Source organism: Triturus cristatus, chromosome 6, assembly GCF_964204655.1.
Source record: "Triturus cristatus chromosome 6, aTriCri1.1, whole genome shotgun sequence".
NCBI classification, from domain to species: domain Eukaryota; kingdom Metazoa; phylum Chordata; class Amphibia; order Caudata; family Salamandridae; genus Triturus; species Triturus cristatus.
Genome location: NC_140589.1, coordinates 1290378949 through 1290395356, shown reverse-complemented (window position 1 = coordinate 1290395356; position 16408 = coordinate 1290378949).

Sequence of the window (16408 nt, the reverse complement as noted above, 5' to 3'; positions counted from 1 at the left end):
TCTTCTGGGCTATAGTGTTCAGCATTCCTCATTCTCATGTTTGAAGTGCAGAGGAAACCCATAGGTCAAAGCCAAAGAAATATCCTGAAACTTAGACCTGACAATGATTTTGACAGTCACTACCGGAGAAACCAGAAGGTTTTTTTCAAGTGCACACAATGCAACATTTGTCAATTTGCTGCAGACAGGACAATGTGTTTCCAATACAACACAGAGACCAAATATTCTATACGACAATTCATAAACTGTAACACAACATTTGTGATATATTGCATCATCTGCCAATGCAAGGAGATTTATGTTGGCAGTACCATAAGATCATTGAAGGAATGAATTCAAGAGCATATTAGTGCAATCAAAAACAACAATCCGAATTACCCTTTGGCCACACATTATAATATGGTACATTCCAAATCTGCATTGATTGACATCAAATGTAATGGCATAGCCCACGTAGAATGTAATGCAAGAGGTGGAGACGAAACTATGGCTCTGAGGAGAATGTAAACCAAACATATAATTAGGCTCTGGGCGGTTGACAGAGGCCTAAATGTTGTTAGGGAACTTCCTGTGTTTCTCACAGAATAACAATGTAACATATCATGGTTTCTTACAAGTTTGAGCATGGTTAAATTTGATGAAATGAGACTGTTAAGATACCATATCTTATTCCTTCAGTGATTGAGATGTTTGCATTTGTTTTGATAAGTTATATCCATTGGTGGAACCTACAAATCCCAAATAGGGTCAGACAAGACACATAATTCATCAGGATGTTGCACAGTTCTGTTCGAGACACCTATTTTGTGTTTACTTTAACTTGCTCGACAGTTGATTATTTTAAGTATCTGTTTAATCTTATGTCTTATCCTAAGATACATTGTTGGTAAGTAGCTACTTAACCTGGTTAAATGATTGTATGTATTCTTCACGTAATGTTCAAATACATTTTATACTGACTGTTGACATGACTCTGTCTGAAATATATTATATTTAGGGCTCTCGGTTTTCTGGTATTTATTTTGTAGCCACTTTTGTCTGTATGTATCCATATTTACTTTTTGCTAATTTTATCTGTATTTATTCAGATTTATTTGCGGTTTTGTGAACAAATGAAGCTGGAACTAGTATAATTCCACATTTATTTAAATGTTTGACAGGTTTCAATGATACGAGCACTTGCAGAAGATAAATCAATGCACTTTATTAAAAATATTCACATTTCATTATCAACCTTGTGCATATCTAATGCTGTTTAACCCTCTTTACTAAAATTCTTTTGCTTTTGACACCCTTACCTTTCAGTCTTTGCAGCAATTAGTCTGGCAGTCACGGGAGACAGTATTTAGAAAAACTAAAAAAGCAAACCAATTTATGTTCTTATCCTCCTTTAAAAACAAATACAGACGAGAAAATAAATGGTTTTATGTCTGTTTTTAACGATAAAAATCAGTAAAAATGGAAAACAGGGAGCCTTAATTATATTATACTTGGTTTCACATATACCTTTGAGGGTACAACTTTTATATGTCTGTGAAAGTTTCATTTATATTTCTATCACCTTACTTTACAGTAAATATATCTAATGGGGCTGATTGCCATCTAATCCATCTAGACTATAATTCAATTTCAATTCAAAAGAACTTTATTCGGTTTCAAAAGAAGACAATAAAAGTTAGTAAAATCAACATTACAGTTTTAAATTACAGTGGCCAATTTAAAGTGTAAATGGTTAAAACCTTTAATATAAAAACATGGCCTTGTTAGAATTCCGAAGATCCCTGGTTGGCTGAGGTAGGTATCGCAGGCCAAGCAGGGACCCGTGAGCCCCAATGTTAGGGAAAAGAAAGGTCGCCTACAGAGATAGCCCCCGCCCCACCCCCTTGGTAGCTTGGCATGAGCAGCCAGGCTTATCTTCAAGGTTTAATGTGTAAAGTATTTGCAATTAGGCTCACAGCAATCCAAAGATGACATCACAAATAGACTACACACGAGTTTCATAGAAAACAAGTGTATGTTTATAAAATTATATACGATGCGACCACACAATACTAAACCAACTTATTAGTTGGGGTAATGTTCCCCCTGGCCTATTATTATTGAGCTAAACTAAACAATCCTACATAATCCTAATGTCGTAACATGCAGTTCGATATGCAACAGTCAGGTACTTCACAACATAAGAATGATGCAGATCGTAATAGGGTTATCTGGCGATTTGTACTGTCAATGTAATGCAATGCGTAAAGCAACAACGTGGCAAACTGTTATGCCCCCGTAATGCAATGCTTATGGTCCCCCTTCAGGTACTATGGTGGGAAAAAGCAATTTAAGGTGTAATACAGTTATCAGGCAATTTGTTATGCGCAACTAATGCAATGTGGAACACATATATCCGGCAGTTCGCTATGCAGAACTAATGCAATGTGTAATCCGGCAATCCGGCAGATCGTGGTGCAGGATTCAGACAAGGCGTAACACATATATCAGGCAGTTCATTATGTAAACCTAGTGCAATGCGTAACACACCTATCAGCAGTGCTTAATTTGTGCTGGTGCTTTCCGGTGCTTAGCACCGGCACTTATTTACCAGGGCCGGGTCTACACTGCCGCTGCCAACTCACATCAACAACGCGACTGCACTCACTGCACGTGCAGTCAAATTTCAAAGTAAATATAATTGACTGACTCACTGCTGTGTTTTTCAAACACTGTTACAGTCTTCCGAGTCACCTGGTGAAGAAGAGTGTTGCTGTGCTGACAGCGTCGATAATAAATTCTCCATATCCATGGGAATTTGCCTTGGGTTGCTGATTGGACCGTATATGAGTATGTGGGGGTAGGGGCTGCGGCAGCCTGCGTAAGCTTTTTTTCAAATTATATTCCACGCCCCGGCACATGAGTCACCATCAGTTCAGCACAACGTTGAGGCGGGACTGTTATTTGAAGCAGCAGCAGGCCTCCTAATAAAGACAGTGCCACCAGTAAAGTAAACCAGTAAGTAAAAAAATTAACGAACGCTGCTTTTTCTTGAGTGTGGTGACGGAAACAGACTTGGTATGAATGGAGTTCGAGGAGGCCCGAGCAAACATGCCACTGCCCAAGTCAAAAAGGAAGATCATCCTGGACTCATTCTAGGGTCATCCGATGACTTCAGCCAGGCTATTCCTGTAATTATCTGGGGAAGTCATCCCAAGCCATCCTGAAGTCTGCCCACAGAGCAAAATATTTAAATGAGATGACTCTTACTGTGATCACAAAAACTACTCCAGGATGGTGTCCTGATTACTTCAATTAAAAATGCGTGATGATCCTTTACAACTCCAAGAATACTAATTGACAACTGCAGGATGAGTGTGAATAACTCCAGGATGGTGTCCTGATTACTTCAATTAAAAATGCGTGATGATCCTTTACAACTCCAAGAATACTAATTGACAACTGCAGGATGAGTGTGAATTACTCCAGGATGGTGTCCTGATTACTTCAATTAAAAATGCGTGATGATCCTTTACAACTCCAAGAATACTAATTGACAACTGCAGGATGAGTGTGAGTTACTCCAGGATGGTGTCCTGATTACTTCAATTAAAAATGCGTGATGATCTTGTACTTCAAGGAATACTAACTGACAAGTGCAGGATGAGTTTGAAATACTACCGGATGATTTCAGGACAACCTCATGGTTACTGTTTACAACCACTGGATGATTTGCTAACATCTTCAGAATTATTATGCATTACTGTAGTATGATTTTATGACAACTTCGAATTGGAGTTAATGTACACAAGGGTATTGGGAAAATACTACGGGCATCACTGCCTAACAACCAAGAGTACTCAGTGGAATTATTTAGAAGTAATCCCAATTCGTAACATCCAAGAGTATCTACTGGATGGGCACTCTTGGCTATTGCAAATGGGGATTACTTCAGAGTGGTTTAATAAAATGTTCTCAATGCTTGTAGATCACTCCTAAATGTTTAAATACAGACTTTCCAAATGTCCTTTCCTTCATCCTGGATTACTCAAGTCTAATTTAAAAACAAATTTGAAATGAAATACTTGGGTGAAACATTGTGTCCCTTTAAAAAAGAAAACTGTATGGGTTTAAAACAGGATCCTTCTTTAAACAAGGACAATGATATAAATTGAATTTGTGAGGAGCGTTGGTAAGAATACCATTTGCATTGAGTAGCAGCCTTGCAGCGTATGACCTTTCCCCATACTAACTGTGACAGGTCTTCATTTGAGCTAAACGACGTCACTCTAAGTTTTGATATGGTGACCTGTGGCAATACACCGAACAAAGAATTGGTTGAAATAAATGGATCTGAAATTACTTCTCACTGTGCGCTTTTATTTCGCCAAAGCATGTACATGACCTCAAAGAGAGATAGTATACTGTTCAGGATAACATTAAAAGTAAGGAAAGAGAATTTTAAAAAGTCAACAAAAGAAGCAGCTCTATTGTGTGTTGCCAGATTCAGAGTATTTTGTCCTCTTTTGCAATTGCAGATCCTTACGACAAAAGCCCTTCTCGTAGTTTGGTTGTTGAGAGGAAGCCAGCTTGCACTAAGATTTCATAACATTCTGAAAAGATAACAAAAGACTATATTAGTACACTTTCTACAATTGAGTTACTTTAGATTTTCTTTTAGATTAGCTGCCTTCATAAATCACTGGATTCCCCTCCACCATAAAGGGTGCCTTATGAGAGGTTTTAACACTGCTTTTCTGATGCTTCTGGTTCATATTTGAACTTAGGCCATTGATCAGATGGAAGGTGAAGAAAGAAAATATCCCTTTCTCAACTGTAAGAGTAAAGGGGCAAATTAGATTCAGAACAGTCCCAGAGTTTCAATATTATTGTAAAAAACGGCTTTTTATCCTCTAGAGACGGCGAATTTTAGGTTTTAATCTCCGCCACACATTGACCACAGTTTGACAGCTTTTGTGCCTTTAATCACTTCTCCTCTAACATTCAGGATAAATTACAGATGTACAAAGCTTAAAGGGAACAGCCTAGTTATGTCCATGTCCGGGCAGTTTCGAACACTTCTGAAGGCTGCCTGCGACACAGAATTAGACCAATATTGCCAGAGGGACGAGAAGATTGTATGGAGACGTAAGTACGCATGGGGCGCCGCCACTATGTGTGGAGAAGGGAGTGCAGATAACTGCTTTGGCTTCAGCGTGTTCAGTAACTGTTTGCAAACGAGAAGTAAGAAGAATCCAGCCAGAAGACAAGCGGCCCTGCAGCCGCGAAAGTGATCGCGATTGCGATCAAACTTCAAAGCGGCCGTGAAAGAGAAGTGATTGCGGTCAAACGCGGCGCGTGCGCCCCCGCACATGCACTGTGGCTCTAGGCTGGCCTGGTAGCACTTTTTGGAGCCCTCTCAATAAGTCTCGCCAGACCAGCGCATGCGCTGGGTCAGGCGAGACCTAAAAACGTGCATTTTGCGTTTCAAATGTCCGATCCTGCAGCAGCTCACTTCCAAGGCCCATACATGACAGTAACCCGATTCAAGCCCCATTCTCCCGATTTAAAAAAAAAAATCTCCCACTTTGCTCTTCTGAGATGTTGGCATGTATGCAAAAAGCACTGCATTACAGCGCCGCATCTTAAGAAAAGGCGGGCTCCCGCCTTTCAAACAAAAGCGCGGCAGAACACTCCAAAGTGGTGGGAAATCACACCCACATCTCACCTGCACCCTCAGCCCCACGAAAAAAATACCTACGAAATGGAGTACTTTGCTTCTTTCCCGGTGCAGCCCGATCCGTAAGCACACAACCCGGTCTCTTCACTCGGTCGGCCACAGACTAGTACAACTCAGCTAGTCAGCTTCCGCTTCCGTTCCAACCAGGGACGGCTGCGGCATGGTAGGCCTGGATCCTACCAAAACGAGCCCAAAGGTAGCCTGTAGTGCTGCTCCGAGGCAGGAGGGGCTGGGGAAATTGATGCAAGAAAATGAAAAGACAGAGGCCGACTTGAAGCTGGGAACAGTATCTGAGTCTCTGCGGGAGGCTCAGAATCCTGTGATTCTGTGCAAATCGCTCAAGACCAATTGTTTTTATTTGCACACAACCTGCATTCAGGTATGACCACAATGTAGCTGCAAGTAGTGCAGAAATAGTGACGCGATTGGCCTCATAGCGCTTTACACGAGAACGAGATATGTTAAGAGGCAGAGGTTGCACTTTTTTATTCACATGGAGGTTCAGTTATTTACACAATCACGGAATGCCGAGGTCTATAGAAACAGCGCAATTGTTTCAAAGCATCGCTTGTAGTTCAACTCAATTAATAAAACAGCCAAGCGTATTAAACAGATACATGTTATTCTAAGAGCCAATGGAATTATGAATATTGGAAAACCTAACACTGACGAGTGTTGTTTTATTTAAAAAATGGTGATTGTAACTGACGCGTAATGTGTAATCAAGGCGTATATCACCAAAACGCGTTACAGCAGCAAATAAAATCAGCGCAAATACCAAAAGGAGTGGTGTGGTATATATATCTATCTATTCTTTTCTTTTTTGGGGGGGGGGGAGTTTTATATAGGGAGAAATATACCTCAAGAAATCAGAGCACTTTATTTGAGCACCATGTGCGTTACAGACGGACACATTCTTTTTTTGTTAGGCTCCGGGAGATTAAGTGATATGCCCAGGATCACAGTATTTTCAGCCTCCCTGCCGAGGCTCGAACCAGATACCCATCTCCGAGGTCGACCATATGCCTTTACCACGCATGCCATGACAACGCAAAGGCGTGCACGGTGAATGCATAAAGTTTGTAAAAGTGTTTATGGTAAATATATATATATTTTTTAATATATGTATATATATTTAATTTTTTTTTTTTTTTAAACTAAAAACAAAAAAAGGCCTTTTTTTATCCCAATAACTAAACACCCCTAACACTGTTAAATTACCCATACCACCCCAATACCCATGCCCACTAAAATCTTAAATTACCCTTGGCACCCCAAATCCACCCTGAACCCTAAAACACACCCTGACCACTAACAATACCCCTACACCCCCAATCCCACCCTGAACCCTTAAACTACCCTAGCACCCCAAAACCTAAACTGAACCCTGTACACTAAAATTACCCTGAGCACCCCAAAAACAAAACACACCCTGATCCCTACATTTTCTACTACACCCCAAACCTAAAGCCACCCTGAACCCTAAAAATCCCCCAGCACCTCTAAACCCAAACACACCCTGAACCCTAAAAATTCCCCTACACCCCAAAACCCTAACCCACCATGCCACTTCAAAATACCCCAGCACCCCAAAAACTAAACCCACCCTGAACCCTAAAAATACCCCAGCACCCCCAAAACCCAAACACACCCTTAACCCTAAAATTAGCCATGACCACTAAAAATAAACCTGCACCCCAAAACCTACAATGACCCTGAACCCTAAAAATACCCCTGCACCCCAAAACCTAAACCCACCCTGAACCCCAAAAATACCCTGGGCACCCCAAAACCCAAACATGCCCTTAACCCTAAAACTACCCCTGACAACTAAAAATAAACCTGCACCCCAAAACCCAAACCCTAAAAATACCCCTGCACCCTAAAACCTAAACCCACCCTGAACCCTAAAAATACCCCAGCATCCCAAAACCCAAACATGCCCTTAACCCGAAAATTACTCCTGACCACTAAAAATAAACCTGCACCCCAAAACCTAAACCCACCCTGAACCCTAAAAATACCCCTGTACCCCAAAATCTAAACCCACCCTGAACTCTAAAAATACTCAGACACCCCAAATCCTAAACCCACCCTGAACCCTATAAATACCCCAGCACCCCAAACGCCTTAACCCTAAAATTACCCCTGAACCCCAAAACATATAACCCTACACTCCAAAACCCAAACCCTATACATACCTTATACTTACATATAAATCACACATGCTTCTACCATTCATGCATTTACAACAAATTTCGTTGTAGAAGCATGTGTGGTAAATGCATATGCATTGTAATGCCATGCGTTGTAATGGCATTGCCGAGTAATGGTAGTTGCATTGTGATGGTATGCGGGGTGATGGTAGTAGTGGTAAAAGATTAGTTGTAATGGGTGTTTACCTCTTGCACTAGAAGTATAATCATTCTCAAAACATAAGGAGCAATTTCATCATGTTAAGAAGAGATGATGCTTGTGGAGATTTGGATGTTTATTTTCAAATCATCAAGCACAATTGGATCTTATGAAGTAATCACATACTCATTCTTAAATCCTCCTGAAGTCATCAGGAATAGTCACACCTTGTGAAGTCATCGCATACTCATTCTTAAGTCTTCCCGAAGTCATCAGGAATAGTCACACCTTGTGAAGTCATCGCATACTCATTCTTAAATCCTCCTGAAGTCATCAGGAATAGTCACACCTTGTGAAGTCATCAGATGCTCATTTTCAAGTCATCCACAAGTCATCGAGCTCAAGTTTCTAAACTCTGCTGATGACTTCAAGAGCTTGATGATGTCTGATGATGTGAAAATGACTTCTAGAGTAGTTGGATGATCATCCAATGACTCTGGGATTGCTTCTAAAGTAATCCTGTTTGACCTGGGTGGCGCCCGGCCGGGCACCGTGTGGAGGAGCACTAGTCCGGTCAGAAGGCTGGAAGGGCAGGGCCTTGTCCTTAACCCCTTTCTGTGTAATAATGTAAGACTTACTTGACTCAAATGGAATGAAATGGTGTTTTGAAATAAAATGCTGTTTTTCCGTGCATTTAATCTCTTTCGGAATCGGGATTTTTCTATCCTATATCATGAAGCCTCGTGGCTCAGGTTGTTTGTGCATGCAGTGGGTGGTTTCTGTTGTGCGAACTTGTGCCAGACCTCTATCTCTCTCTAAGCCACTCTGCCTTCATCACATGATGTAAATGTTCTATAGCGCATTTCGCTCAGCTCTTCCATTACCTGTCAGCTGCCCGTGTCACTGTTTATTTAGCCTTATGAATTTCGCTGTTGTTTGCTCTTGGAAGGTGATATCCCAATCAATCGGATTCCCCTCAGTCAATTAGTGCAAAGATTGTCACAGAACTCAAGAAGCTTTCCCTATGTCCTCAAACAAGTAAACCCGGGCAGAACAAGAGCGAGAAACTCAAATAAGTGAGCCTGTGAGATTTTAGAAACAACCTGTGGAAAGGACGGTAGTCATTTGGAGGGATACAATAAAGCAGCATAGCGCCCAAAGAAATTAAAGTAAATTGATGGGCAATTAAGAAAGCATTGTATACGTGCGAGTTTAGAGGCACATCTCAACTTTGTTAACTTGGGTCAAAACGAACAAACTATGCAACTCGACAATTTTTTATGATTTGGGTATCAACTTATGCACTGCTTATGGTTTCCTGTGAGCTTAGCATTTTGTTTACAGCAATAGAGTAAGGTAGATCATTGTTGACTAGGAATATACAACTGACTGTTAACAAGGTGGGCGTTATATTATGATCTGTGTGGAAAGGGCTTCCGGCATGGTAATTCCAAGAAACATTCAAAGTAATTCAGGAATTACCGTAACCGGAATAATTTTCTCTTGGCTAATTTTGGGGGGGTCAAACCAACCGAAATTTACAGATCAAGATCTGCAGGAATGTTGCATGCAGGATTCAGTGAAGAAATATGATTTTGTGACTAACTCCTAATTTTCAAGAGGAAAACTTAGGGCCATATCATCAAGAACGACAATAACATTATCGCTGCTATAGCGGCAGGAAACTGCAGTTAAAGCGGCGATAAGGGGCTTGATAATATGCCCTAGAGAATTCCAATAGAAGCCCAGGTTTGATGTCCTTCACACCAGAACCTGGGCTTCTATTGGAATTCGCTAGGGCATATTATCAAGCCCATTATCGCCGCTTTACCTGCAGTTTCCTGCCACAAAGCGGCGATAATGTTATCGCCGTTCTTGTTAATATGGCCCTTAGAGTTTAAAACATTTACCGCACCTCATTATTACTACCCCTTGAAATCCGTAATTTATCATGTGCTGTACATTCCTTATTATTTCCCCTCATCACTCAATCAGGGCCAAAGAATCACCCTCTGACTGTTTTACTCATGTTGTTCCCATGTCTCTGACTATAATTATGTTGACATCATGCGCTTCAGCTAAATGAGCTACCGAGAATCATACTAGCAAGTACATTTGTATTACAAACTTAAAATGTGTCTGCCAAAATAAAGATTATGGGGATGGTCACATTTAATCTGACTTTCATAAATGGACTTCAGCCCTCCCTCAGCATTATGTTAAGACAAAGGCGTGCCATTTAGTTGTAATGTGAACCTAAAAAACAATTTCTCCATTAATTATTGGTCGTTTTATTTGCATGAGTCCTGAAATTTCTTGTGATTTGGGGTGTTGGGACTGGTGGAGTTCGTCCAGGGCCTGCTTCCTACCTTAAAGTGGCGTAAAGGCCTCAGTAAAGAAGGTCTGTGGGGTATTGTCCTCCCCTAAAGTGTTTGTTTGTGTTTTAAAAAAACGTAGAAATTGGGATGGGGCTCCAGAATCCTAGCAGAAGTTGAGGCAGGTTTTGTAAGATATGTGTAACACAAAAAACGCCAGGTTGGGTGCCCATATCTTTCCAAGAAACACCACATATGTTTGTGCTCCTCTTTATGAATTTGTTTAGTCTCCACATTAGTGGAGAGCTACCTATTTCATTTTGAAGCATTGGGGCACAATTTTTGATTCTTAACATTCCCCTTCAAGATGTGAGTCATAAAATCGGTTGTCCTACAAAATTTCAACTATGCAAATAATTGTTATATATTATATAAAAATATCTATCAGCTGATCTAGTTGGTGCAGAATGTGGCAAACAGACAGTTGATGTCTCGCAAATAAAGTATGCTTATTTCAAGGCATTACATAATTTAGATGTTGATTGCAAAAGTCCTTATAGGGTTAAAATGTGTATGCCTAATTCACTATATCCACTACAGTCATGTTTCACCATTTCCGACAGACAAGTTTTGTCATTGTGCCCATCAAAATCCTTGAGGTGTATAAAAACATTCCAGTGAGTTATACCCAGAAACTGCAAGAAATGTATGGTGGCTGTCTTTGTCTCTGGTCAACCCTGAATGTGGAGTCTAAAAAGATGGGCAAGTGAAATCGCCTTATATGTGTGGGTTGGCTTGGGCGAGAGGTGCTTTCTTGGAGGATGTTCTTTTTGACCATTAGGACTCTGTGTAGTGTGACATCTCTGAAATGAGGGACAATATGTGCACATCTGAGTTTCAGCAGTGCCAGTTGAGGATGTGGGTGGAGCCAATATAGGAAGTGGGTGGAGCCAGGGGAGTGGGAGTGGCCTTGGACAAACATTTGAGCACCTGGACTTCATATTTTACAAATTAAGCACTGCCTATCAGGCAGCTCGTTAGGCAAACTAATACAATGGGCAATACGACAAAACAGGCAGTCCGCTGTGCAGAAACCAAGCAATGCGTTATACAATCATCAGATATTCCGCTACGCAGAAGTAATGCATTACATAAGTTACTCCAGCACCATTCACTTTGCCTCCGGCGGTCCCTCCGCCACTCTTGCTGCCTTGTGGTTATTCTCTGGCCACAGTTGCCCCCGCACACCTGTAAGATAGAACACAGTAACTACAGCTTCGCACTCAGGCCCCGGTGCTGCCACTCCCTTGGGACACGGGACTCAAGAAGGTACACGCACACAGCGTTGCTTGAGACACACTTTATCTCCCGGTGCCCCGGATCACAGGGCACCTCCAGCGAGGGTCTTAGGCTGTGAACAGCACACGCACACAGCGTCGCTGAGGCACACTCGCTCTTCTGGTGTGCACAATCAAAGGCCAATCAACACAAAAGATTCAGGCTGCCCCCAAGCACATGCACACAGCGTCAATGAGACTTACTTGGCTCTTCAGTACACACGCTCACAGGACGTCCTCTTGCAGGACCCAGGCTAGACAAAGCACACACACACCGTGTCTCTGAGTTTTGTTCGGAACTCCCAGTGCCCAAGATCACAGGGCACAACTTGCGAAGGTCTCAGGATAGACAGAGCACATGCACCCACGGAATATCTGAGAGTCTTCTCTGGAAACTTTTGTGTTCCTGTGTTCCAAACAGGAAGCCAGCTCACCTCAGGCCCTTGGGGATAGTTACTTCAGGACACAGCACACAGCAAAGTCCTTCAAGCAGGGGGACAAAGCACACAGCAAAGTCCCTACAGCCTTTCCTTGGTTAAAACAGCAAACTGCAGGCCAGCCCCAATGACCATTACACTTTACACAGGGAACACTTGCACGTTGACACTGTTTAGCATAGGCAAAGTGTCCGACATCTAAGTTGGCAACACATGTCAGAAAAAAGGTCTAGAGAATAATCAAAAGTTATTGGGAACTTCAGCCAAAAAGGGCCAAGTTCCACACAACCCCCTCCCAGCTAAAAGCCAGGGTTTACCAATAAACTACCTTGATGGACTTCCCTGCTTAGGGCGATAGAACACGGATGCAGGCCCGCTACCTCAGGGACAGCCTACGGTTCAATGCATTTCTGACCTCAGGGAATTCTCTTGGTCATTTCTCCCTGGGCCAACTATGCCGCTCCATGGGTGCCTCAGATTCGTTGGGGCCCCTCCTTAGGGGTGCTGGCGCCTGGCCAACCCCCACCTAGAGTGGTATTTCTGGAAGACTTGTCTGCCAGGACACTGTTCCCAGTTATCCTGTCCTCCAGGTTAAATGTGGGTGTACCCTGGTCACTCCTAGGGGACCCAGCCCTACCGGCTGGACACAGTCCCATAGGTTTTCCCACTGAGGGACACCTCCCTCCCTCAACCTTCCATTTAGATTGCTGTGCCTGCCACTTGGGAATGGCACCCACCAACTTCAGGAGGGGGGAGCTCTGATGACGACGCTCCACGCCCTCCTGACTCTGGGTGTTCTTCCTCACACAGCTGGCAAGTAGGTGCTAGGCCCCCTACCTGAGGCTCCTCTAAGGGAACCCCGGTCTCTGGGTTGGGGTGGTAAACCCCTGGGGATGCAGCTTACTCTCCCCCTCTCCTTTGAGGCAGGGAGCTAGCCCGCATGCCCCTGACTGCTCTGGGACCTAATGGTTCTACTTCGCCTCTCTTCCCTCTCTAGGACCTTATCAGGCCCTTGGACTCATGACCTGGGGTCCAGCTCCATTGCCAGCTCCCCGGAATCAAAGAGCTCGCACCCTAACACGGGTTGGTGCAATCCTGAAAAAGGATTACTGAGCCTAGGCTCCCTAGGGATAAGGTTGAGCACCCACATCAAATCATTTGCCATGCTCACCAACACCCGGTCATCCAGTTCACGCTTGTACTCATCCACACTTGACACCGGCTGTACGCTGCCACCATCTGAACTGGCCTCTGCCGTTTACCCTTAAAGTCCAGTTCCCTCATGCTTAACTCATGAGCCAAGAGGAACTTTTTCTCTTCTAATGAGAGAGCATTCCTACTCTCCTCTGCTCGCTTTTCATTTTCAATGAGCAGCTTCTTCTCCTCTGCCTGAGTTTTCAGTTTTAACACCTCCAACTCATGCTCTCTGACCCTTTGATTTTCCTCCAACTCCTCTGGTGAAAAACTCCTCCCTGAATGGCTACTACCAGCCCCTGATGCTGGTCACTCCACTGGAAAATCCTCTGGACCAAATCCATTCACTGGGTCATCCTCATCCACCTCACCATTGCGCGCCTCCTGAGTCCCTTTGACTTCCCACCAGGCCCTCAAGGCCACCTGCAGCTCCTCCTTCTTGGTGCTACTTTTCATGGTACATCCAAAAGCCATTGCAGAATTGCCTCAATTGATCAACCTTGCAGTAAGAAATGCCTCAATGTTAAACTCTAATTCTGCAGCCTCATTAGCTCCTTGAACTCCTCTGAGACATGATATGCGGCTTAAAGGTTTGCTCAAAAATAAAACCAACAGATCAAAAACATAATAGGTGGTTGCGCAGTGGTCTACTACATTTGTGATGTACACCATTCACTGCGAGTGAACTTGCAAAAATACACGTTCAATTCCTACAGCATTAATTACAACAACAATGTTAGGAAATCCCACTGCACTGCTGCCAAATTGTTAGAATTCCCACGATCCCTGGTTGGCTGAGGTAGGCACCGCAGGTCAAGCAGGGACCCGTGAGCCCCAACGTTAGGGAAAATACAGGTCGTCTCCAGAGATAGCCCCCACTCCACCCCCTTGGTAGCTTGGCATGTGGAGCCAGGCTTATCTTCAAGGCTTAATATGTAAAGTATTTGCAATTACACTCACAGCAATCCAATGATGGCACCACAAATAGACTCCACACGAGTTTCATAGAAAACAAGTATATGTTTATAAAACAATATACGATGCGACCACACAATACTAAACCAACATATGTGTTGGGGTATTGTTTCCCCTGTCCCATTATTATTAAGCTAAACTAAACAATCCTACATATTTCTAATGTTGTAATATGCAATTTGATATGCAACAGTCAGGTACTTCAAAACATAAGAAGAAAGCAGATCGTAATACGGTTACCTGGCGATTTGTACTGTCACTGTAATGCAATGCGTAAAGCAACAACGTGGTAAACTGTTATGGCCCAGTAATGCAATGTGTATGGTCCCCCTTCATGTACTCTGGTGGGAAAAAGCAATGCATGTGTAATACAGTTATCAGGCAGTTTGTTATGTTAAACGAATGCAATGTGGAACACATATATTCGGCAGCTTGGTATGCAACACTAATGCAATGTGTAATACGACAATCCTGCAGATCGTGGTGCAGGATTCAGACAAGGCGTGACACATCTATCAGGCAGTTCGTTATGCAAACCTAGTGCAATACGTAACACAACTATCAGGTAGTTCATTAGGCAAACTAATACAACAGGCAATACGACAAATCAGGCAGTCCCTTGTGCAGAAAGAAAGCAATGCGTTACACAATCATCAGATATTCCACTATGCAGAAGTTATGCAATACGTAAATTACTCCAGCACCATTCACATTGCCACCGGAGGTCTCTCCGCCACTCGTGCTGGTTTGTGGTTATTCTCCGGCCACAGTTGCCCCCCCAACACCTGTAAGATAGAACACAATAACTGCAGCTTCGCACTCAGGTCCCGGTACTGCCGCTTCCTTGGCATACGGGACTCAATCCGAGCCGAAGCAGAGGCTCGCACTGCAGAACAGAGAAAGAGGCTGAGAGCGTCTCCCTCCGAGCTCGCGCCACACCCCAGGAGTCGACACACGTTACCGGGGGCGCAAACCCACTCTCCTCTCCTCTCCTCGTCCAGCGACTTGGGCCTCCAATGCAATCTCTGATTTTTCTGGCAATGGGAAGATCTCAGGCTGCACGCTACATCCACACTCAGAGCCACTAAGACTCACAGGAACTCCGGGTGCATGTTAACCAGACAACTCCTCACGAGTTACGCACGCATCCAGTGTCGCTGTTAGATTTGGGGGTCTCTAGTTGGCATAGGTAGGTACCGGTGACAAATAGGCACCCTTGTGTCTAGTCAGGGTGACGGGGTACACTCCTAAAATAAGCCCTGCTCACCCCCTTGGTAGCTTGGCATGAGCAGACAGGCTCATCTCAGAGGCAGTGTGTAAAGCATTTATGAACACATACAGTAATCAAGTGAAAACACTACAGATGGACACCACACCAGTTTTATATCAAAAATAAGTATTCTTTATATAGATTTAGACACACTTTTACAGGCTGCTTCTGTGGGTGGCTCAACCAGTGCTGAAAGTCCACCAGCAGTATTTGGATTACCAGCCCTGGGCACTCCTGGTGCACTGTACTAGGGTCTGACAGGTAAACCAAACCAACCAATCATGGAATCACCAATTCATCCATCAATTTACAATAGGGAGCACTTGCACTGTGGCACTGGGCAGCAGCGGCACAGAGCCCAAAGCATATTACACCAGCAAAAACACAAGAGGCACAGCAAAAAAATGGAAGGGAGACACGCGCCAAGGTGCCAGGTCTAACACGTGTCCCCTCCAGCTGAAATGTGGGGAGAACTACCCTACCTCCTGGGATTTCTCATCACTAAGGTGGAAAAATCTGGACAGCCCATCAGCGTTGGCGTGCTCTGTACCAGGGCAGTGTTCCACCGTGAAATCCATCTCCTGTAGGGAAATGGACCACCTCAACAGCTTTGGATTCTCACCCCTCATCTGCATCAACCATCTGAGGGGCCTGTGGTCTGTCTGAACCCGGAAGTGAGTCCCAAACAGGTATGGTCTCAGCTTCCTCGGTGCCCAGACCACAGCAAATGCCTCATGCTCAATAGCACTTCACCTCTGTTCCCGTGGAAGTAACCTCCTACTGATGAAGGCTACGGGTTCATCTAG